We start from the raw sequence: 22,926 nt of genomic DNA, 5'->3' as shown, positions 1-22,926 counted from the left end.
TTAAAAATATGGTTTTTGTATTTTTGTTAAATTAATCTATTTATAGTTTTTGCTGACAAGTCTGTTAAATGACAAAACTTAATTTGGTTTGGTAGGATTTGGAAAAGAAGTAAGTTTAGTGTGAGCATGGTGTTTTAAAGGTTTCTAGTTTGGTACTTAGTGAGTTTTTTTTTAAATTCCTTTGTGCTGTTCCATCTCTTTTTCTCTTGTAATCTATTTCAGAATTTAGGTGGGTTCCTGTGTCTGCACGTTCTCTTCCTTTTCCACTTTCTTCTCTGCTTTTCTTTTCTTCCCTTCCCATTTTTCTGGAAGCCCCTATTTTTACTCCTACTGCTCTGGCAGGGGATATGCAGTTTTCTCTTGGCCCCAAGCCCATCAGACAATCCACACAGGATCTGAGAGTTGCTGTCTCCTGGCCGTATAGTGGGTAGAGGGTGGAATGGGGAGAAAAGTGGCTCACACAGAGCCCCTGCCATTGGGGAGAATGGAGGACCTTGCTATGGGTGGAATCAAACACACAGAACCCCTGCCATGGAGAAAGACTGGGGAACCCTGGAATGGGTGGAGGAGACAATGAAGGGCATGGGGGGGAGGGGTTTACATGAGGGATTTGCATATGTCAACATCTCCCATGCCCCACTGGGTGTTTTCCTTCCCATCTTATTTCTTCTCTTTTCTGTTACTCTCTTTTTTTCTGTCTGAGGTAAATTAAAAATCCACACCCCTGAGAGACGTAGCTGAGCTGACCTAAACCCTCCTACAGTAACTCCTCACTTAAAGTCGGCCTGGTTAACATTTCGTTATGTTGCTGATCAATTAGGGAAAATGCTTATTTAAAGTTGTGTAATGCTCCCTTCTAATGTTGTTTGGCAGCCCCCTGCTTTGTCTACTGCTTGCAGGAAGAGCAGCCCGTTGCAGCTAGCTGAGGGGGGCTTGGGACCAGGATGGACCGGCAGCCCCCTATCAGCTCCCCACTCCCCTACCTTCCCTGTGCTGCAGCTGTCTCCAGTTCAGCTGTGTCCCTCCCCCCACTGCCATGTGCTGCTCCTGCCCTCTGCCTTGGAGCTGCTCCCCCAGACTCCTGCTTGCTGTGCTGGGGGGAGGGAAGGAAGGGGGGGCTAATGTCAGGGTGCCCCCTACCCCCTGCTCCTGCACCCCACTTACCCTATCTTCCATAGAGCAGGGCTCAGGAGGGAGAGAGCTTGCAGCAGCTGGGGTCTCAGCAAGCTGATCTAATTAACAAGGCAGTGTACTTAAGGGAAATGTGCATATCTCCCTCCATTCCTGCTGCCTTGCAGAGTGAGAGAGTTAACCCTTGAGGGCTCAGCTAATTGCTAGTTCATCATTTAGCAGTAAGGGAAATATCCCACCCTCTGACTCCTCTACCTCAACCAAGCTTCACAATCATCATCACTGTGTATCAGTATTAAATTGTTTGTTTAAACCTTATACTCTGTTGTCTGGTGAAAAAAAATTCCCTGGAACCTAACCTAATAGTCTGGTTTCTTTCATAATCTGAAGTGGATTGAGCATCTAAATCCTTCTACTCCTCTCCCCTCCCCCTCAAATGTGAAGGGGAACAACCTCAACCTTTTGTCTTATTCTGCTTTGTAGGAGAAAGATGCTCTATGTAAATAGTCATGATCCATTTAGGTTAATTCTTATGCTGAATGGCGGGTAGGAGAGGGTATAAATCATTGGAGACTCTTGCCCCACTCCCTGTGTGGCCTGTGTTTTTCTTTGTTTTAAAATGAGACTGTCTAGTTTTTATGTAAATATATTTGGGTAGTTTCACTCATATTTATATTGCTATGAATTTCATGTGCTCTTGTCTCACAGCAGCCATGGGGGGGAAAGCCTGTGGCAATGGACTTTGCAAAATTATAGACTAGTGATTCTCAACTTGTGGCCCAATCGGCAGCTGCGGCCGATGTGGCATCCTCAGGGCCATACAGGTAGTATATAGTGTGTGGATTCTGCTCACATAACACAGAGAAAGTTGCCTATGCAGCTCACAATAGTAAATAGGGTCAGACCAGAAGATATCTTCTTTCCAAGTGGGAATTGTGCAGGGAGAAACAACAGACCTAGTGCAGCTGTGTTGCCACTGTCTACTAGCACTGAAATGGTTCAGAATGCCTTGGGTCAAGTGGCACCAGTTCTAAAAGTAAGGGTGATTTAGTGCTGTGGTTCTCAAACAGGGGTATCCAATGGTTTTCCAGGGGGTACATCAACTCATCTAGATATTTGCCTAGTTTTACAACAGGCTACATAGAAAGCACTAGCAAATTCATAACAAATTAAAATTCACACATTGATTTGTTTCTACTGTTCTCTATAATATACACTGAAATGTAAGTACAATACTTATATGCAAGTGATTTATTTTTATAAATATTGCATCTGATTATGTAAGCCAGTAGTTTTTAAGTGAGGTAAAACTTGGGGGTATGCAAGAGAAATCAGACTCCTGAAAGGGGTACAGACTCTCTAAAGGTTGAGAGCCACTGATTTAGTGCAGGTACCACCGGTAACATAGAACCCTGCAAAAACTTCTAGTGCAGATGAATTTGAGAGCAAGCCAGAGAGAAACAGCTGCGGAGCATGCTAGAAAGGGCTGACCTGTCCGCATTGTCTGTGCCTGACAAGCGGTCATGTGGTACGGAGGAGCCTGTGAGAGGTATCGCAAAGCAAGAGGGTTTGATTAGTTGCTAGGAGCTCCACATGCTAATCAGGAGGTGTGTGTCTGTAAATAGCGACATAAACATCTTCTAATGGACAGTGTTCTAAAGCTGTCTCAATTGTGCTTAATGAAATGGGAACCTGGTTTTAGATTTTTGGTCTTTAATTCTCTGGGGGTGAAACCTGTTGTATGAAAACATTCACCGTGGGAATAAAGCTTGCGCACATTAGCCTGGGTTTGTAGCCAAGCACAGTTTTGTTAAGACTGTACTTTCAGGGATCATTTCTATAGTTTGTAACTAGAGAAGTGTGGTTGAAAGTGTCTGACCTTGCTAACCATGATGAGGAGTTAAAGTGTTCTCTTTTGAGCATGAAGTGAGTGGATAGTGGTGCTTTAATGCATCTGCTATCTGCTATTGATGAGTGTTCTTGCTTTTCTTTTGGGAAGCTGAGGGGAAAAGAACACAGACTGAGTGGCTAGTCCTTATAAAACAAGTTTAAAAATAAATGTTTTGGGTTTTTTTTTCTGTTATCTGAATTTATTTAAAGCTTTTGTACAGTTCTGTTTAGTAGCAAGTCTTAGTTTGTTTTGGTAGAATTTAGAAGAAAAGTAAAGGTAGTGTGAAAATGGTATTTTAAATGTTTCTAATTCAATACTTACTGAAAGATTTTTTTAAATTTCTTTATGCTGCTCTCTCTTTTTTTCTTGTAATCTATTTAAGAATTTAGGTAGGGTCCTGTGTCTGCATGTTCTCTTCCTTTTCCACTTGCTTCTCTCTTCTTCCCTTCCCATTTTTCAGGAAGCCCCTATTTTTACTTCTCCTGCTCTGGCAGGGGTACATGATTTGCTCTTGGCCCCAAGCCCATCAGACAATCCACACAGGATCTGAGAGTTGCTGTCTCTTGGCCGTATAGTGGGTAGAGGGTTCTAAAGCTGTCTCAGGGTATGTCTACACTATGGGATTATTCCGATTTTACAGAAACCAGTTTTTGGAAACAGATTATATAAAGTCAAGTGAACGTGGCCACACTAAACACATTAATTTGGCAGTGTGCGTCCATGTACCGAGGCTAGTATCAATTTCCAGAGTGTTGCACTGTGGGTAGCTATCCCATAGTTCCTGCAGTCTCCCCCACCCATTGGAATTCTGGGTTGAGATACCAGTGCATGATGGGGCAAAAACAGTGTCGTGGGTGATTCTGAGTAAATGTCGTCAGTCAATCCTCCCTCCATGAAATCAACGGCAGATAATCATTTCGCGCCCTTTTCCCTGGATTGCCTGGGCAGACACCATAGCATGGCAACCATGGAGCCCGTTCAGCCTTTTTTTCACCGTCACTGTATGCCTACTGGATGGTGCTGACCGACGCGGTACTGCAATGCTACACAACAGCATCCCCTTGTCTTTTGCAAGTTAGCAAAGATGGTTATTAGCTATACTGTACTGTCTGCTGCTTTGCTAATTGACAATGATAGTTGCAAGTTATACTGTACTGTTTGCTGCTGTCATGCGTGCTCTCGGCTAGCTTCAGTAAGGTTGACTGGGGGTGTATGGACAAAAATAGGAATGCCTTCCTAGATCATTCTCTTCTTTAAGTTTTGTTCTAATGGAGAGGCAGTCCTGGCTAAACTATCAGGCAAGTCTACTAAAGAACTAGAGAAGCAAATGGCTGCTCCAGGTCAGAGCCCCAGATGTCAGGCAGAAATGATGAGCTGCATGTCATTCTAGGGGGTGCCCCTGCAACAACCCCACCCATTGCTTCCCTCCTCCCCCACCCCTTCTGGGCTACCGTGGCAGTTATCCCCCCATTTGTGTGATGAAGTAATAAAGAATGCAGGAATTTGAAACAACACTGACTTTATTGCCTCTGCAAGTAGAATTCAAAGGCAGGAAGGGGAGGGCAGCCTCCAGCTGCTATGATATTCCAGGCAGGACTGAATCTCCATTAGACAAAGCTTAAAGAAGAGAATGACCTGGGAGTAATTCCGATTTTTGCCCAGGCACCCCTGGCCGACCTCACTAAGGCCAACCAGGAGCACTCACGGGATGACAATGACAGATATCAGTCCTCCCATACCATCTGCCCTCAGGAAGGGAAAGAAAGGGGATGCTGCTGTGTAGCACTGCTGCACCGCGTCTGCCAGCAGCATCCAGTAGACATACGGTGACATTGAAGAAAGGCGAGAAACAATTTTTTTCCGTTTGCTTTTGGGGGGGGGGGGGACATATACCCTGAACCACCCGTGACAATATTTTTGACACTTCAGGCTTTGGGAACTCACACAAGAATTTTCTTGACTAGCTTCACCTCTGCACCAACTTGCACTTTTCCTATGTGAGCCTGGCTAGCTCAGTTGGTAGAAGCAGCAAAGAGTCTTGTGGCACCTTATAGACTAACAGACGTTTTGATATAAACTCGTAGTGTTGACTGGGCCAGAGAGAGCAGCAGGTTTCCCCTGTTGTTTCTTGCTCTTGTTTTCTTGACTAGTTTCTCCTCTGCACCAACTTGCTCCTGTGCTTCATGAGCCTGACTAGCTTAGTTGGTAAAGCATCAGACTTTTAATCTGAGGATCCACAGTTCAAATCCATGGTCAGGTGATAAACTACTCATGAAGATCTTAAACTGTCTTTCTCATGTCCTCTTTGATGTTACTTTTTCTCTGCAGGATTTTCCCTTTCCTCAGAAGGGCCTTTTTCTGTGTGGGTTTGAAGGGGCAACTTCCTGACAGCCCCTCTGTCCTTGCAGCCTGGAGGAATAAAGGCCTCTGGGCATAGAGCATGTTCCTCCCCTGCACACACACACACACACATACAAACACACAGAATATCCCTAAGGAATTAGAATCACCTGCTGCCTTCCCCTGTCCTGCTGGATCCCCAAATGAAGATGCTCTTCAGCCTAAACCCATGTCCCCTCTTTTCCCAGTGCCCCTCAGTCCCAACCCTCAGTCCCTCCTATGCTCACTGCTCCTCACTCCCAACCAGAGCCTGCTCCTCTTCACCCTTCTCCTCTGTCCCAACCCACAGCCCCCTCCTATTCCCAGTGCCCCTCAATCCCAACCCACAGACCCCTTCTCCTCACGCTGCTCCTCAATCCCAACCCACAGCTCCCTCCTATGCTCACTGCTCCTCACTCCCAACCAGAGCCTGCTCCTCTTCACCCTTCTCCTCTGTCCCAACCCACAGCCCCCTCCTATTCCCAGTGCCCCTCAATCCCAACCCACAGACCCCTTCTCCTCACGCTGCTCCTCAATCCCAACCGATGGCTCCCTCCTTCCCTCCAGCAGCAGGTGCTTCAGACCCCCTCAGGAAGATTTTCTTGCAAGGTTTCATGTATGAGTCTGCATGTGGATTTTACAGTATGTTGGAAATAGGTTGGGTTACTTGCTGAAATGATCACTTGTGGCTGGTGTTGGATTCCCAGTCTCCATGTTATAGGGGCAGGAGAAATAAAGGGTTGTTATCCTTGTTGTGTGAATCGAGGGCAGCACAACTGTGCTTGGCAGACCCCGATTGAAGGACTCACCCTCAATTCAATAGCACTTGCTAGGCAGGGGACACCGGTTCCAAAGCCAAGTGGGCCAGGGTCTGGCTGTCAATGCTAAAATTTAGGTCTTAGACCAATGTTAGGACAGGGTGGCTATGGGGAGATGAATGAATCCCTAAACAGCATAGTGAGTATGGTGCCTTCTTATTTCTTTCCTTTTCCACCCAGGGTAGGAGGTGAACTGGACAGAGGCACCTCTGGGCTTACACTGACTAAGAACAACAGCTGTGAGTGGGGTGCAGAGAGGGGATGGCTCATGTTAAAGGACTTTTGGTTGCCGGACTTACGAGCTGTAGGGAGAAGGACACTGCCCAGATTATTTGGGGGTGGGACTTTCCCTCGTGGTTTATGTTTATGTGTTGGGGCTGCTGACATAACTTCTGCTAACCCTGGGCTTACATTGCAGTGTAGACATACCCTGAGAGGGCATCTAGACTGTGATAAAATCCCGCTGGCCCGGCTGGCCTGGATGAGCTGATTTGGGATCCTGGAGCTCATACTGGAGCCCAGGCTTGGAGACCCTCACCCCTCATGGGGTCTCGGAGGCTGGGCTCAAGCCCAATTCTCTACACTGTCATTTTATAACCCTGCAGCACAAGCCCCACAAGCCTGAATCAACTGACCCAGGGCTTGAGAATAGTGACGTGGGTGTGTTAATGGCAGTGTAGACATAATGCTAGGCTATGTCCACACTACAATGAAACACCCATGGCTGCCCCGTGCCAGTGCAGGCTCCCAGGCTAGGGCGGGGGGGTGGTAAATTTGCACCGTAGACATCTCAGCTCAAGCTCAATATCGGGCTCTGGGAGCCCTCAAGGTTGGGAGGGAGTTTAGTAAGCAAACAAGGTAAAATGGCAGTGGAGTATTACCCTGGACTCAATGGCATTTCTCCATTGGTCTGTCTGCTTTGGGGCAGGGACAATAACACGTCCTGCTGCATTCGTTATTTCAAAGGGCGGTTTAGGATTTTCATTCTCACACACGGTGCACAAAGCAGGACTCAACCCTCGGTGCAAACTAAATGAGCTGCCCACAGGTTCTGGCAGCCACAATGAGCCATTTGGTGTGAGAGCCCAGACCTGCCCCTGTCCCAGAGGGAGAGGGTCATCTGTGATGGGCTTGGACCACTGACCTATCAGCTCTTAACTCCCAAACTTTCAGTAACTCTATTATCAGTGCCTGTGAGTGTAATTTAAACCCTAAGAAAAGCCACACTGGGCTAGACCACAGGTCTACCTAGCTCTGTGTTTTGTCCTCTCACAGTAGCCAATACCAGGTGCCCCAAGAGTTACTCAACAAGGCACCACTGGGAGTTGAACCCAGGATCTCCTAGTTTACAAGGCAGGTGCTTTAGCCAGCTAAGCCATGGTGCCTGCTCGTGGCAACAGCACAGTGTCTGCCCACACCTGACTCCCTGCCATCCCCACTGGGGCCTGACAAGCTTTGCTTGTGTTTGGATTCTGCAAAGCAGAGGAGCAGGTGAGGTTTTCCTTGCAAGCTCTGTGTGTGTGTGTGTGTGTGTGTGTGTGTGAATCTTTGGCCAGGTCTGCACTACAAGGTTACTTCAGCATCATTATATTGCTCAGCTGTGTGAAAAACACACAACGCTCCCTCGGTCAGCAGCTTGTGGCTGGTGCACACACTGCAATGCCACGTCTGGCGACAAAACTGCCCTGTTTTGGTGACAAAATAAAACCACCTTGATGAGAGGCCTAGAGCTTTGTGCAGCAAACTTAAAGTGACAAATTTTCAGTGTAAATGCTGCTGGTCATTATATCACCATAACTGGCCTCCACCAGTATCCCACCATGCCTGCCGTGAACTCACTTGCCCTGCATTCCTGCTACAGAGCCATGGGCCCCTCCCCTTTCATAGCTCCAGAAAGTTCTGACAGCTGAGCCGCTATCTACACCGGGATTAGGTTTATAGAACTGCATTGCCAGCCTAAGTAATGTAATTACACCAACCTAATTTTGTAGTGTAGACCTGTCCAAAGAATCACACACACACCTTGGGAGCAAAACTTCAGCTGCTCCTCTGCTTTACAGAATCCAAACACGAGCAACACTTGTCAGGGCTCAGTGGGGATTGGCAGAGAGTCAGGTGTGGGCAAACATGATGTTTTCAGTAACAGCAGGTACCATGGCTTAACTGGTTAAAGCACCTGTTTCGTAAACAGAAGATCCTGGGTTCAACTCCCAGTGGTACCTTTGGGAGTGGCTTTTGGGGCACCTGGTATTGGCTACTGTCAGAAGACAAGTTTCAGAGCTAGATGGGCTCCTATGCTGCCTCTTTCTCCAAGACACTGCTCTCTGCCCCCTCCCCACCCTTATGGTCATTACAAAGTGGCAAGGCAGAGCCCTCCCATTTTTAAAAGCCCTGGGGTGTTGTTCCCCCCTGTTCAGGCACCCCTGGGGCCCTGCACTTCACACAGCTCTCCCTGATTTCAGCTGTTAGTGAGGGAGCCTCACTGCTAGCGCAGACTGGGCAGTTTCTTGCATGAGAGACACTGTCCCAAAGCAGGACTAATGCTTAGAGCTGGTTATCAGTGATTTCAGATCTGTTGGTCTGCAGCAAGACTCTCCATTGAGTCTTAACCAGCTCTGTTATTACACAGGGAAGAACAAAAGGGTCAAATGGGGCCTGGAACCCTTAAGAAGAATCCACCCCACCGAGTACAACACTTGTCGCTACCTGCTCTCAACCCCACTGAGAATGTTTTGGGGTCACTCCTTGCCTTTATCAGCCTAGGGGTCTTGGAGAATTATAGCTACCAGTGGCACAATTGGTTAGCACACAGTACTTATAGGGCAGTGCTGAGAGGAGCTATGCTGAGATTGTGAGTTCAAGCCTCACCTAAAGCACTGGTTTTTATTAGCCAAATGGCTTCATCCCCTTGTTTGGCCCTGTGGAATGTAGAATTCCAGCCCTGAGGAGGGGAGAAGTTAAAAATGCCCCTTCACTTATTACCTCCTCTCCAGAGCACAGGTCAGAACCTACAATCCTTTCTCACCCCCCAGCCCCTGTGCCAGGATCCCTCAAGCAGAGCCTGGAGTCCTGCCCCTGGCGTCTGTACTATTGACAAAGACTAAGTGACAGGGACAAAACACTCAAATCCTGCCTGGTGCGGGGAGCCAGGTTTGCTCTTCAAATTCTGTCGTTGGTACATTTGCAGGCCTGGGAATGTCCCACAACAGCATTGAATGGGAAGCTGCCTGCAGAACAGTTACACTGCACAGAGCTCCTGTGGAGGAGGGGTGGGAATTAGTAACATTTTGAGGATCATTTGGGAAATGAGCCTTTGCTGACAAGGTTTGTCTCTGTTCATATTTCACCTTCAGGTGTTATGTTGAGGGATCTTTAGTATATTTTGGGGAGGTTAATAACTATCTCCTCAACTTTATTTACTCAACTTGAAAATTGGTGTCACTTGATTTTTGCATCTCCCTGTGAAACTACAACTGACACGTGTGGCTTTCTACAGGGGGTCATGATGTTAAAGTTGGGGAATTCAGTCTCTGTACTTCTGGGCGGGGGGGTTGCTTTTTTACAGCTGCCTCACGGCCAGGCACACCGGGCTGTTAGCTGCACCCACTGTCCTTGCCAGGGGCCCCTGCTGACCCCTGGGCGGCTGCACTGCCGTGCTGGGGTGACTCTGCAGGTGGAGAAACTGCTGTGGAGCAATGTAGAGCAGGTGCAGGAAGGAGACGAGGTCACTATTCACATTCTGAACTGCACAATTTTCCAAATTTGGGAAAAGATTAATAGATTCATAGACTTAAGGTCAGAAGGGACCATTATGATCATCTAGTCTGACCTCCTGCACAATGCAGGCCACAGAATCTCACCCACCCACTCCTGTAACAAACCCCTAACCTATGTCTGAGTTACTGAAGGCCTCAAATTGTGGCTTAAAGACCTCAAGGTGCAGGGAATCCTCCAGCAAGTGACCCGAGCCCCACGCCGCAGAGGAAGGCGAATGTCCGAGAACAATTCTAGGGGAAGGTGAATGCAGAGCAATGACACTGGAGATGCCCAGACCTCCAATGGGGGCAGCGTGGAAATTAATAATGGGAAGATCATTTGCGAAATTAGTCGTCACTGACAAGATTTGTCTCTGTTCCTATTTCACGCTATGGTGTTAGTTAGAGGAATCAGTACAGATTTTTACTATATTGATTAAACACTTAATTTTATTTAACCAAGACAAAAACTTAGTGTCACTTATTTTTTCTCTGTCCTAGCAAGAAAGAATTGAATTTCGTGACTTTCTGGAAAGTTCAGCGAGATTAAATGTGGGGAATTCAGTCTCTGTGTTTGTGAGCTGATGTTTTCCTCTCACAGGTCAGTGCCTGCATTGAAATACCAAGAGGGATCTAAGGGCTGGTGTACACTGGGCACTTCACTGGCAGAGCGACGTCTCTCAGGGTGTGAACCCCCCCCCCCCCTCATATAGTTACAGTGACCTAAGCCCTGGTTAGATAGTGCTAAAGAAAAGGAAGAATTGTTCTGTCAATGCAGCTCTTATAGGGATGGGAAAACCTCTCCACTGACTGTCTACTCCAGAGTGCTATAGCAGCTGCCACAGCAGCATTTTAAGTGTAGACAGAGTGAAACTAGATTTAGCTCCAGTTTGCACTGTGGATGCTCAGGCACTAAAACTAGAGTAATCATAACAACAGTGTAGTGCTTGCATAGTTGACAGGATTTGAACCTGTGCGGGGCAACCCCAAAGGATTTCTAGTCCATCGCCTTAACCTTTCAGCCACAACTACTTGACATACAATTGTTTCACTACACGATAATTCAGTTCTCACTGAATTGTCACTTCAAATTGTTTGCTCAGACCAGCTTCCCCAGCACATTCATGGCTGTGCATCAGTGTAAGTGTGTCCTTAGGTGAACAGCGAGAATTCCTGCCCATTTCCCTTCCAGCTGGAGCAGGATGAGAGTGTGTTTGTGTTAATGACATTGCTGTAGATTGTTGTTCATTCCCCACTCTGACAATTCAGACATTCCCTTTCCCGTTCAAATCTCCAGCACATCGTTCCAATAGCAGGTGGCAGGATTTCTCTGGGGCACTGAAATTTTTTCAGGGGGCTGGTGCATGAACTCAGCATTGCATTCCACCCTTGATGTTTCATGGACTAACAACAGCAGCAGAAAGAAAGAGCCGAGCCAATATCTCCCTGGCAGGGATGCAGGTGCCACGTCCCCTCTGTCTGACCATCGCCATTGCAGGAGAGAAGGGTTCACTGGAATCGAATGCCCTGGCTCAGACCAGAGACACAGGGAGGTTTTGCTGTTCATGGATCTGTGCAAAGGAAATTGTGTCTCTGTGGGAAATGGAGGCAGGAAATGAAACACCCAATGCCCTAAGGAATGTGGGTGAAGGACTCGGGCTGAGCAATGATTTAACAGGGATTTGTTTCAATTTATTGGCCTGATTATAACTATGGCTAAAAGCCCCCTGTACCAGGGGCTGTGGGACAGGACAGGCAGTTCTGCGTGGAGTGTTCAGAGCTGCCCTGTATCTGCCCTTTCTCTGCACCGCCCCTGCTCCCAGAATGCACCAGGCCCTGGACTGAACTCTTCCCCTGCTGGCCGAGCTGGTTTCGTTTGCTGTGATCCTGTTGGCTTGGCAGGGGGGGAAGTGACAGTCCCACCCCAGAGCCAACGCCCCCCTGTCACCCAGCCCCCTGACCCCCAGCAGTGCAGGTCAGCCAGGAGCTGGGCCCTGCCAGGCACTCAGGGGCATCTCCCCTGCAGCTGGGGGCTCTCCCCAGCGTGGTCTGTGGGAGCTCGCGCACTAACGGGGCAGCGGCAGCAGCCACGTGGTGGGTTGGGCTGGTGACCCGGGTCCATCTCCTGGGGTCGGCTGGGTTCATGCTCAGGTGACTGGCCCCAGCCACCGGCCGAGCCCCACGACCACGCTGCTGCTGTTACCGCACTAGCCCCTCACGCCCCCATTCCCTCACTGAAGCCAGGAGAAGGTTTGCAGGGAGGAGGGGGGGGTTGACCCCAATATCCCAGAGCTGATTCTCCAAACAAAGGGGTGTGTGCATGTGGTGGGTGCCGTGTGCAACGCCCTGTGCCCATGAGGAGGGGACCGGGGCTCTGCCAGCAGGAAGATTTATCCTGCAGGAGCCCTGCCCCCCTCCCCCAGGGGTTCCCCTGGAGCAGAGAAGCTTTGAATCCTCGCTGGAGACTAGAGACGCCCGAGCTGCCTGGCAGAGGTTCTGGATCAGGGCCTCACGGGCACATTGGGTTCATTCCCTCAGGGCTGCCCTGCCCAGTGCCAGGGCTGCTCTCACTCCTCCAGCACAGAGGGGGCTGCAGGCTCTTTGCCAAGCTGGGTCCCAGCTCAAGGCAGATTTAACACTAGCAGGGGGCCCAGGTATGTGCTGGTGCCGCTCAGGGAGGGAATCTGGGCCAAAGACTGATTAGAAATTGGGTAACACTAAAGTGGGACTAGAAAGACCCTTGCTGGGACGTGGCGGGTAGGTAGCCCCCATTGTGTACTGTGCCCTTGCCGAGAAGTCTCCGGGAGAGTGGATTCTTCTTAATGGGCCACCAGCACGTCTCGTTGGTCCTGATGTCGGCTGCTCCTTTGCTGATACTGACAAGCTAGTTGTGGGCCTTCCCCACTCACCCCATAGCTCCGGGATGCACAGACAGCAATACTGGTGTGGAAGAAACGAACGCCACTCTCAGGTTTCAAGATCCTTAAGATCACTGACTTGCCCACACAAATGTCAGGGAGTAGAACTCAGTGGTAGAGTGTTTGACTGCAAATCAAGTAGTCCTTGGTTCAAACCCAAGTATCCCCTTGAAAACCTGGTCCTTCAACAAAAAGAATTATTTCCATTTTCATTATGTTCAGGAGCTCCACTGACTAGGGATGCCTGAAATGAACAGAAACACTCAACATTTTCCTGTGCAAATGCATAAAAACCTAGCAAACATGTCCCTCCAATGAAATCAGTTCCAATCCTCTAAGTGTCTAGGTTTGTTTTCATCAATGAAACAAAGGCCCATGAAGACACATTTGCAGGTCCTTGGCCTCCATGGGCTACAATGTGCAGAAGAACAAGAACCACATCCACTTGGGAGGCATGGACTAGTCTGTGTTACATTTGGTAAGTAAGTTGCCATTGGGACTGAAAACTCTACTGGAGGTGGACAGGAGCCTGTTGCAAAAATAAAATAACCAAGATTTACCAAATTCCCTGTTACACATTCAATCCTCTCTTTTTTCTATTCTATTAAACTGGGAGCAAGTTACCAGTGACCCAGGGCTGGGGCGGAAGGAGGGTGCAAGTGGGGGGAGGAGCCCAGGGCTGGGGCAGCAGGGCAGGTGTGGGTGGGGGAGCACTGGTAGGGGGGAAGGAGAGAGTCGAGAGCTGGGGCAGCACAGGATGTGTGTGGGGGAGAGAGCCCAGGGCTGGCTTGGCAGGGAGGTGAGGGTCAGGGGGTAGAGCCCAGGGCTGGGGCAGCAGGGGGGTGCGAGTGGTGGGAGACCCAGAGCTGGGGAGGCAGGGGGTGCAGGTGTGGGGAGGGGAGAGCCCAGGGCTCAGGCAGCAAGGAGATGAGGGGGGCAGACAAATTTTTTTTTGCTTGGGGAGGCAAAAAACCTAGAGCCAGCCCTGCCGCCACATACCGTGAGGTAGGTAGGAGCCAGGGGTGGCTCTAGGAATTTCGCCGCCCCAAGCATGGCAGCACTCCGCGGGGGGCGCTCTGGCAGTCACCGGTCCCACGGCTCTGGTGGACCTCCTGCAGACGTGCCTGCAGAGTGTCCGCTGGTCCCGCGGCTCCGGTGGAGCATCCGCAGGCACGCCTCGGGAGGTCAACTGGAGCCGCCTGCCGCCCTCCCACCAACCAGTGGAGCGCCCCCTGCGGCATGCCGCCCAAAGCATGTGCTTGGCATGTTGGGGCCTGGAGCCGGCCCTGGTAGGAGCGGATCATTAGTATCCCTACTTGATAGAGGGAGAAGCTAAGGCTGAGAAAGGAGAATTGACTTGTCTTAGGTCACACAGCCAGTCAGTGGAAGAGTTGGGAGTAGGACACAAGAGCCCTGATTTTCAAACTAACCATCAGATCTTGAATTTCAGACGTTGAATGACCTGAATAAAGTGCTCTCAGATGAGCTCCAGACCAACAACAGTGCACAGTAATTATTCAGCAAGTATTTGAGGAGAACTGCAATGTTAGAGAGAATCATGAACTGCTCAGAGACAATTAATGCAGAGAAGCAGCAAAATTCATCAAACATATGACTGGTTATGACTTATTTACTTGGTCTTAAAAGAGAACAACAAGGACCTGAGTCTCCTCCCTGTCAATAACCCCCTGCTCAGCCAATCAGGGTAGAGACAGGACGGGAGGCTGAGAGTTCTCACCAGAGAGCCCAAAGGATGGCCCAGGTCACCGGTGAGGATCACTGCCCAAGCACTATTTCAGCCCCACATTTTTGGGTGGACCTCCCAGAGTGGGAGCTGCCGAGCACTCCCCCGCAACACACACACACACACACCCACACACCTCGCTCCTGGTGTTGGGAGGGGAACAGGAGAAAGGACAAAAGAAGGAAGAGATGAAGAGAAAGGAGGGAGGGATGGATGGAGGAAAAGGTGAAACAAAAAGGACAAACCCTAATGTCCCCACTGATTCTATGGGACAAAATCCCAAGTGTGAAATAAAATTCTGCCTCCTTAAGCTCGTGTTTTCCATGCCTAGAATTCAACTGTCACCAGATGGATCAGACCGAAAAGGTTTCAGACCTCGAGGAGGCTCTTACCTTCTAAACAGGGACGGCTGTTTTCTAGTAAAATCACTAAAAGGGAAGGAGAAAAGTCGAAAGAGGTTCCTCCTGGCGCTCACGTCCGTGAACCCGAATACTCTCTCAGTCCTCAAAGAGAGACCTGGAGAAGGAGACTGGCTGAAGCAAAGCCACAGGGGTCTCTGAGGTTTCCCTGGCCCCTCGCTCCTGTCCTGCCTGGCTGATGTCAGCATCTCTCTGTGAGGTCACCACCTCCCCACCACCTTTGACCAATAGGCTGAGGTCCTGCCAAAGACCTTTGTGATGTCACTGCCACACCCCTCCCTTGCTGGGCTAATGTCCTGCCCCTGCCCAGGCACTTTGGAGGTTTGAGCTACTCCCTGTGGATCACCCCACTCAAGGAGCGTTCGTTCTAGGAAGCAAGCCAGCTAGACAGGAAAACATCAGACGCTGCTGCTCCCAATGCTACACTCAGTTTTTCAGAAATTAGTCAACTTTATGGCCAGAAGAGACGATTAGAGCATCTAATCTGACCACTTGAGGATCACTTAAGCTGCAGTTAAGCACTCTACCACTGAGCTATACAGCCACAATGACCTGAGAAGGACAAACCCTGCTTCATTGAGGTCCTTTGCCATTCCCAGACTACAGGTGGTTTTAAAAATGGGGTTTGATTAAACTTCTTAAATGTGGCAAACACCACAGCTTGCACACCCACCGATATAGCTTCTCCCACTGACATAGCTGCCACCTCTTGCAAAGTGGCATAACTGCACCCACAGGAAAACTCTCTCCCCTCAGCATAGAGCAGTGGTTCTCAAACTGTGAGTCAGGACCCCAAAGTGGGATGTGACTCTGATTTAATGGGGTTGCCAGGGCTGGCATTAGACTTGTTGGTGCCTGGAGCTGAAGCCAAAAGTCTGAGCCCCACCACCCAGGGCTGAATCCCTCAAGCTCTGGTTTTGCCCTCCCCTAACTGGGGCAGGGCTCAGGCTTTGTCTCCCCTGCCTCTGCCCAGTGTGAAAGGGCTTGGTCCCTCTTTCCAGGGCCATGTAGTAAGTTGTTGTTTTTTTTTGGCAGAAGGGGGATGCAGTGAAAGGAAGTTTGAGAAACCCTGGCATAGAGCCTCTGAATATGTCTAGACTTGGGTCCCTGTGGCAAATCAGAGACGGAAAGTACAGCCATGGAGACACCACACACCAGCCTTGCCTAACAGGCAAGAATCAAACCTCCACAGAAAAACACCTGTTGCTTTCTAATCTATCTCCCTAAGCCCTCAGCCACCACCACTTAACAAAGGGGCTTTTCTACACTATGGTTCTGGTCTCACTGAAGGGTCATTTCCAGTTGTTTGCTCAGACCAGCGTTAGGGGAAATGGTGCCCTGGGCAAAGCTTGTACTTTGGTATTTCTCCATTGCCCCTGGACGATCCCCACTCCCCCTTTACCGCTAGCTCCTGCACTCCCAACCCTTGCGCCTCCTTCACCCCTAACTCCTGCCCCCTCCTGTGTCCCCTTTGCCCTTAACTCCCTGGGCCACCAGCCATTGCCCCTCTCCTGCAGCCCCTTCACATGGCTCCAGTGCTGGGGCCCCACACTTGTTCTCCCTTTCCCTGGGCTTTGGCATCACTAGCCGCTGATTAGCGAGTAGGGTTCAGTGGTTCCCAAAATGTGGGGCATGACTCCTAGGGGGACACAGAGGAACATTCATGGGGGCACCACAGGGCCTGAGCCAGCCCCCATGGAGGGAGCAGCACTCAGCCCCACTCTGCCCCAGCTCTTCCCCAACCCCACCCTCAGCCTGGGCCTCCTGCTCCCAGCTCAGCCTCGACCCCCTTACCTCTGTCTGCATCCCTCTCCCCTGCAAGCAACAGACCCACTCCCAACCCGAGATCTTGATCGCACCTTCTGAGGGTCCACAGCCATGGCTAAGAGGGCACAGTGTGAAATGTTTGGGGACCACTGGTTTAGGGTGATGTTCTCAGTTGGGTCTACAAAGTCCAATAAAAGCTATTCCTCACCCACCCCTCCATCAGGACGGACTAGGTCTGTTCTGCTGCCCTTCACTCATGTAGGAAGGATAATAACATTTCATTCTATTCACTCCTAAAGTGATTTGTAACCCGCCACCAGCCAAAACGGGTCATTTTGGGAAAGCGGCCCCATCATGCTGCATACCTAGGCAGAGTAGGCGTGTCTGTGCAAACACGGTCTGTTCCTGAAGTCTTTCCCCCAGCTCCTCACTAGATGTGAGGGGGGAGCTCATTGAGCCCCTGCTTCCGCTTAGTATTTAAAAACTCCTTATTGTCCCTATCTCTGCTGGCCTTAGATTTCTCCTCCTGTCTCTTTTGTGACAGCTCAGATGAGGTGGCCGAGTGGTTAAGGTGGTAGACTGCTAATCCATTGTGCTCTGTCTGCATGGATTCAGATCCCATACTTATCAGATGCATTTAGTCTTCACCCCTCCTTTGTAGACAGCCATGTCCCCCTTTGGTACAAATGACAGATCAAACAATGTTGCTTCTTGCAAACAAAAACCTTCTCAGAAACTCAGAACTCCCTTGCTTTGAATAAAATGTCTAAATCCCAGATTTCTAAAAAAAAATTCTCTAGTGCTGTATTTCTTAGTTTTTATCTCAAAAGGGAACATCCTCATCTTCTCCCCCAAACACCCTGGAACCTGCCCAAATTATTAAAATACCCTCAACCCGAGCAAGGCCAGAGCAGTGAACCAGAGCTAGTGTCTAGGCCAAGCTGTTCTGAAGGAGGCAACTCAAACATTTTCTCCCTGCTTCCCTTGGCAAGGTCTGACTGAGAAAACAAAATTCCCCAAACTGAAAATTTTCTGCTGAAAAACCAATACTAGTCTGGTTGGGGACTTTGGATTGAAAGTATTAGTGTTATTATTCTCTTCTGATTTCTGAATCAGTTCAGTTCAGTCCTTGTTCTCCAGGTGTGTTTCCAGCTGCTGAGTTGTGGGGGAGAGAGGCCAAGTCATGATGTCTCTTCCCCTCTTTCATAGTTTCTTCCAACTTGCTAGGAAGCTCCTTTGCTACGATGTGAGTCAAGCAGTGTCCATTGTCGCTGTGCTATCTCGGAGAAGTCTGCATTGTACACGGTTCCTGGGATAGTCCTTGGGAGTGTGGATCCCTTCAATGGGCCAGCAGCGAGTCTGGCTCCTCCCTTGTCACACCTGAAAGGCTGGTGGGGGGCATTTCCCCACCTCATAACATATCCCAGTAACGCACACAGAGCAAAACTTCATAACTTCCCAACCAATGCGAGCACACACAATCCAACACGATATTAATGTTCAACAGATCAAGACTTTTGAAATGACACCTCACCAGGCAGACTTTGTACAAACCATCTCATCATTATATGAGAGTGGTGAATATGGGGCTTCCAGGTGCTGCTTTGAGCACAGCGTGCCACACCTGGGCTGACACTGCAATGGAGACGTACCCTTAGAGTCCATCTCTCCTGGGATAAAGATGGCAGCAGGGCTGGCCTGGGTCATCTGTCTTGGGCTCATGGACATAAAGCTGAGGGGCTAAAAACTGTGGTGCAGATATTTGTGTTCACACTGAAGCCTGGGTTCAGAAACCCTCGCCCCTCATGGGGCCTTAGAGGTTGGGCTCAAGCCCATTTGTCTGCATTGTAATTTTATAGTCTTGCAGCCCGAGCCCCATAAGCCTGAGTCAGCTGAGCCGGGCTTTGGGACAGGTGCCCTGGGTGTGTTAATCACAGTGTAGACATAACACTAGGCTACGTCTCCAGTACAATGAAACTTCCTCGGCTGGCCCGGGTCACATTAATCAGGGCCATGCGGCTTGGGCTGGAGTAAAGTTGCAGTGTCCGTGTCTGGGCTCAGGCTCAGTCCCCTGCTCTAGGAGCCCAGAAGGGTGGGAGGGAGTTTAGCGAGTGGAAATGGTGAAACCGCATTGAGGGGACTGGACCACTGACCTACCAGCTCTTAACACCCAAACCTTCAGTAACTCTATTATCAGTGCCTGTGAGTGTAATTTAAACCATAAGAAAAAACACACTGGGCCAGACCAAAGATCCAGCTAGCTCTGAATTTTGTCTTCTGACAGTAGCCAATGCCAGGTGCCCCAAAAGCCACTCCTCACCTCACCACTAGGAGTTGAACCCAGAATCTCCTGTTTACAAAGCAGGTGCTGTAATCAGCTGAGCCACAGTGCCTGCTGTTACTTAAAGCATCGTGTCTGCCCACACCTGACTCTCTGCCAATCCCCACTGAGCCCTGACAAGCTTTGCTCGTGTTTGGATTCTGTAAAGCAGAGGAGCAGGGGAAGGTTTACTCCCAAGGTGTGTGAGTGATTCTTTGCACAGGTCTACGCTACAAAATTAGGTCGGTGTAACTCCATTACTTAGAGGTGTAAAAAATGTACCCCCCCCCAAGCAATGCAGTTATATCAACCTAATCCTGGTGTAGATAGTAGCTCAGCTGTCAGAACTTCCTGGAGCTATGAAAGGGGAGGGCCCCAGCCTCTGTAGGAGGAATGCAGGGCAGGCGAGTTCACGGCAGGCATTGTGGGTTACTGGAGGCGGCCACTTATGGTGATATAATGAACAACAGCATTTACACTGACAATTTGTCGCTTGAAGTTTGCTGCAAAAAGCTCTAGGCCTCTCATCGAGGTTGGGATTGAGGGGCACTGGGAATAGGAGGGGCTGTGGGTTGGGACACAGGAGAAGAGGGCCAACTGAGGGAGTGTTGTGTGTTTTTCACACAACTGAGCAATATAATTCTGCTGAAATAACTTTGTAGTGCAGACCTGGCCAAAGATTCACACACACACAGCTTGCAAGGAAAACCTCACCTGCTTCTCTGCTTTGCAGAATCCAAACACATGGAAAGTTTGTCAGTCCCCACTGGGGATGGCAGAGAGTCAGGTGTGGGCAGAGATTATCCCTATCCACAGGCAGGTACCATGGCTTAGCTGTCTAAAGCACCTGTTTTGTAAACAGGAGATCCTGGGTTCAATTCCCAATAGTGCCTTGTTGAGTACCTCTTGGAGCACCTGGTATTGGCTACTGTCAGAGGACACAACAGAGAGCTAGATGGACCTTTGGTCCAGTCCAGTATGGTTTAAATTACACTCACAGGCACTGATAATAGAGTTGATGAAAGTTCAGGAGTTAAGACCTGATAGGTCAGTGTTCCAGCCTGTCACAGATGACCCCCCCCTCCCTCTGGGACAGGGGCAGGTCTGGGCTCTCACACCAAATGGCTCATTCTGGCTGCCAGAATCCATGGGCGGCTCATTTAGTTTACACCCAGGATTGAGTCCTGCTTTGTGCACCATGTGTGAGAATGAAAATCCTAAACCGCCCTTTGAAATAACGAATGCAGCAGGACGTGTTATTGTCCCTGCCCCAAAGCAGACAGACCAATGGAGAACTGCCATTGAGTCCAGGGTAATACTCCACCATTTCCACTCGTTAAACTCCCTCCCAATCTTCTGGGCTCCTAGAGCAGGGGACTGAGCCTGAGCTGAGACACATACACTGCAACTTTACAGCCCAAGCTGCATGACCCTGATTAATGTGACAGGAGTCAGCCGTGGGTGCTTCCTTATGTCTACACTGTGATTAAAACACCCAGGGCACCTGTCTTAAAGCCCAGGTCAGCTGACCCAGGCTTATGGGGCTTGGGCTGCAAGACTAAAATTGCAGTGCAGACATATAGGCACTAGATTTGCCTTTTTCCAATCATCCAAGACCTCCCCCAATCACCATGAGTTTTCAAAGAGAATGATCAATGGCTCTGCAGTCACATCTGCCAACTCCCTCCAGACCCTCAACTGCATTAGATCCAGAACCAAGGACTTGGTCATGTCCAGCTTTTCTAAATAGTCCTGAATTTGTTCTTTCACCACTGAGGGCTGCTCCCCTCCTCCCCATACTATGCTGCCCGTGTCTGTGAAGACCGAGGCAAAAAAAAGCATTGAGCACTTCCGCTTTATCCACATCATCTGTCCCTAGGTTGCCTGCCCCATTCAATAAGGGTCCCACACTTTCCCTGACCACCTTCTTTTTGCTAACACACCTACGTAGAAATTGACTTTGAAGCTAATCAAAAGAAGTTCCATTTGAAATACAAATCATTCAAATCGATACTGGGTCAGTTTTCTCCTCTATTCTATTTCTCACACACATTCCCCCACCCCAACCTTTGGACTGAGGTTTTACAGCCGGACATTTTAGGCCAAGGGGGGTAAATTACATCAAAGAAGCTTTTCAGGATTAGCCCCCATTTCCTACATTACTAACAAAAAGAAAAACAAGACAAGTTTTATTTCTCCAGTATAATTCAGTTGATCACACAATTAAGTCTCTTCTCCGTTAAAGAGTAACTTCATGTGTAATTTCATTTTCATTGGTAATAATAAATCCTCAACAATTAAAGAATTTTCTCATATATGGCAGTTTTCCTTTAATCCCCCTTTCCACCAGTGAACCCTTGAGTACAGTTGTGGTTAGGGATTAGATCGGGGTGGGCAAATTTTTTGGCCCGAGGGACACATCTGGGTATGGAAATTGTATGGGGCCATGAATGCTCACGAAATTGGGGGCTGGGGTATGGGAGGGGGTGAGGGCTCTGCCTGGGGCAGTGGGCTCTGGGGTGGAGCCAGAAATGAGTTCAGGGTGTGGGAGAGGGCTCCAGGCTTGGACAGGGGATTGGGGTGGGGCGAGGGATGAGAGGTTGGGGGTGGAGGAGGGTGCTCCAGGCTGGGACTGAGGGGATAGGAGAGTGGGAGGCTGGGGCAAGGGAGGGGGTCAGTCTCCAGTTGATGCTTACCTCAAACAGCTCCTGGAAGCAGCAGCACGTCCCCGCTCTGGCTCCTACACGGAGGCATGGCCAGGCAGCTCCCAGTGGATGCAGTTCGGGGACAATGGGAACTGTGGAGGTGGTGCTTGGGGTGGGGGCAGTGTGTGGAGCCCCCTGGCTGCCCTTATGTGTAGGAGCTGGAGGGGGGACATGCCAGTGCTCTCAGGAGCCGTACGGAGCCACAGCACATGCGGAGCGGGGCAAGCCCCCGACCCGCTCCCCGGCTGGAGTGTCGGAATGTGGCAAGCCCTAGCACCTGCTCCCCAGTGGCTGGATTAAAATGTCTGAAGGGCCAGATGCGGCCCCCTGGCCGTAGTTTGCCCACCCCTGGATTAGATACAGTCCTGGATCAGAATCTCTGTAAAATAACAGAGATGAGGTTCCTATTAAAAATGCAGCCATCTCACATACGACACTGATTTCGTCCTACACACAGTTCCATCACCCACAAATGGTGAGTTCAACAAAAACACCACTTCTGTTTCCTCCACATCTACATCATTATGGACAGTGTCATGGGGTTGATACATCCTGTCACAGGGTGTGTGGCAATGTACGGAAGAAGGCAGGGATTTGGGGGCGGGGCGGAGAAATCTGTCCCCTGGGTCAAGACAGCTTGTCTTCAGGTGGTGACTCCATCCAGTGGTGGGCGCAGTGTGGGGAAGAGGGACCTGGGACCACCCCACTCCACCAGGTCCTGACCCAGGGCCTTGAGGATCCAATACTCCTGTGTCCAGGGTTGATCTCTCACTGCAACAGTCCCGCTCCCTGAGTCACTTCCCCCCTTACGTCCAGAGTCGGTAATGTCCCGGCATCCAGCGTCGCATCCTTGGCGGTCAACTGGGTGTCTGCAGGGGCCTTAGGGTGGCTGGATGGTGCAGCCTGGGGGTCCAGCAGCTTCCTGGCAGGAGCCCACAACATAGGCTGGTTCTCCTCCTCAGTCCACCCAGGCTGAGCTGAGCTGCTCCCTTTTATACTCCGTCTCCAGTCGGCGCATGCCCAGAGAGGGGGAGGGGGTGTGGCCTCTTCAGCCCACAGGGCGCAGTTAACCCTAGCAG

The 22,926-nt window shown here is 49.9% G+C and overlaps 2 non-coding genes across 2 annotated transcripts; both read left to right on the top strand.

The window, feature by feature from the left end:
• Nucleotides 1-2,943: 2,943 nt before the first annotated feature.
• LOC120389511 lies at nt 2,944-3,160 on the top strand. The gene has a single exon (XR_005590983.1). It is a non-coding gene; the product is annotated as a small nucleolar RNA U3 (small nucleolar RNA).
• Nucleotides 3,161-8,367: 5,207 nt separating this feature from the next.
• On the top strand, nt 8,368-8,441 carry TRNAT-CGU. Its single transcript has one exon. It is a non-coding gene; the product is annotated as a tRNA-Thr (tRNA).
• The last annotated feature ends 14,485 nt before the right edge of the window (nt 8,442-22,926 follow it).

This window comes from Mauremys reevesii, linkage group 23 (genome assembly GCF_016161935.1).
Source record: "Mauremys reevesii isolate NIE-2019 linkage group 23, ASM1616193v1, whole genome shotgun sequence".
Taxonomy (NCBI): Eukaryota; Metazoa; Chordata; order Testudines; family Geoemydidae; genus Mauremys; species Mauremys reevesii.
The sequence above is the reverse complement of the archived record's forward strand: the minus strand, read 5'-3'. Positions and strand labels throughout refer to the sequence as shown.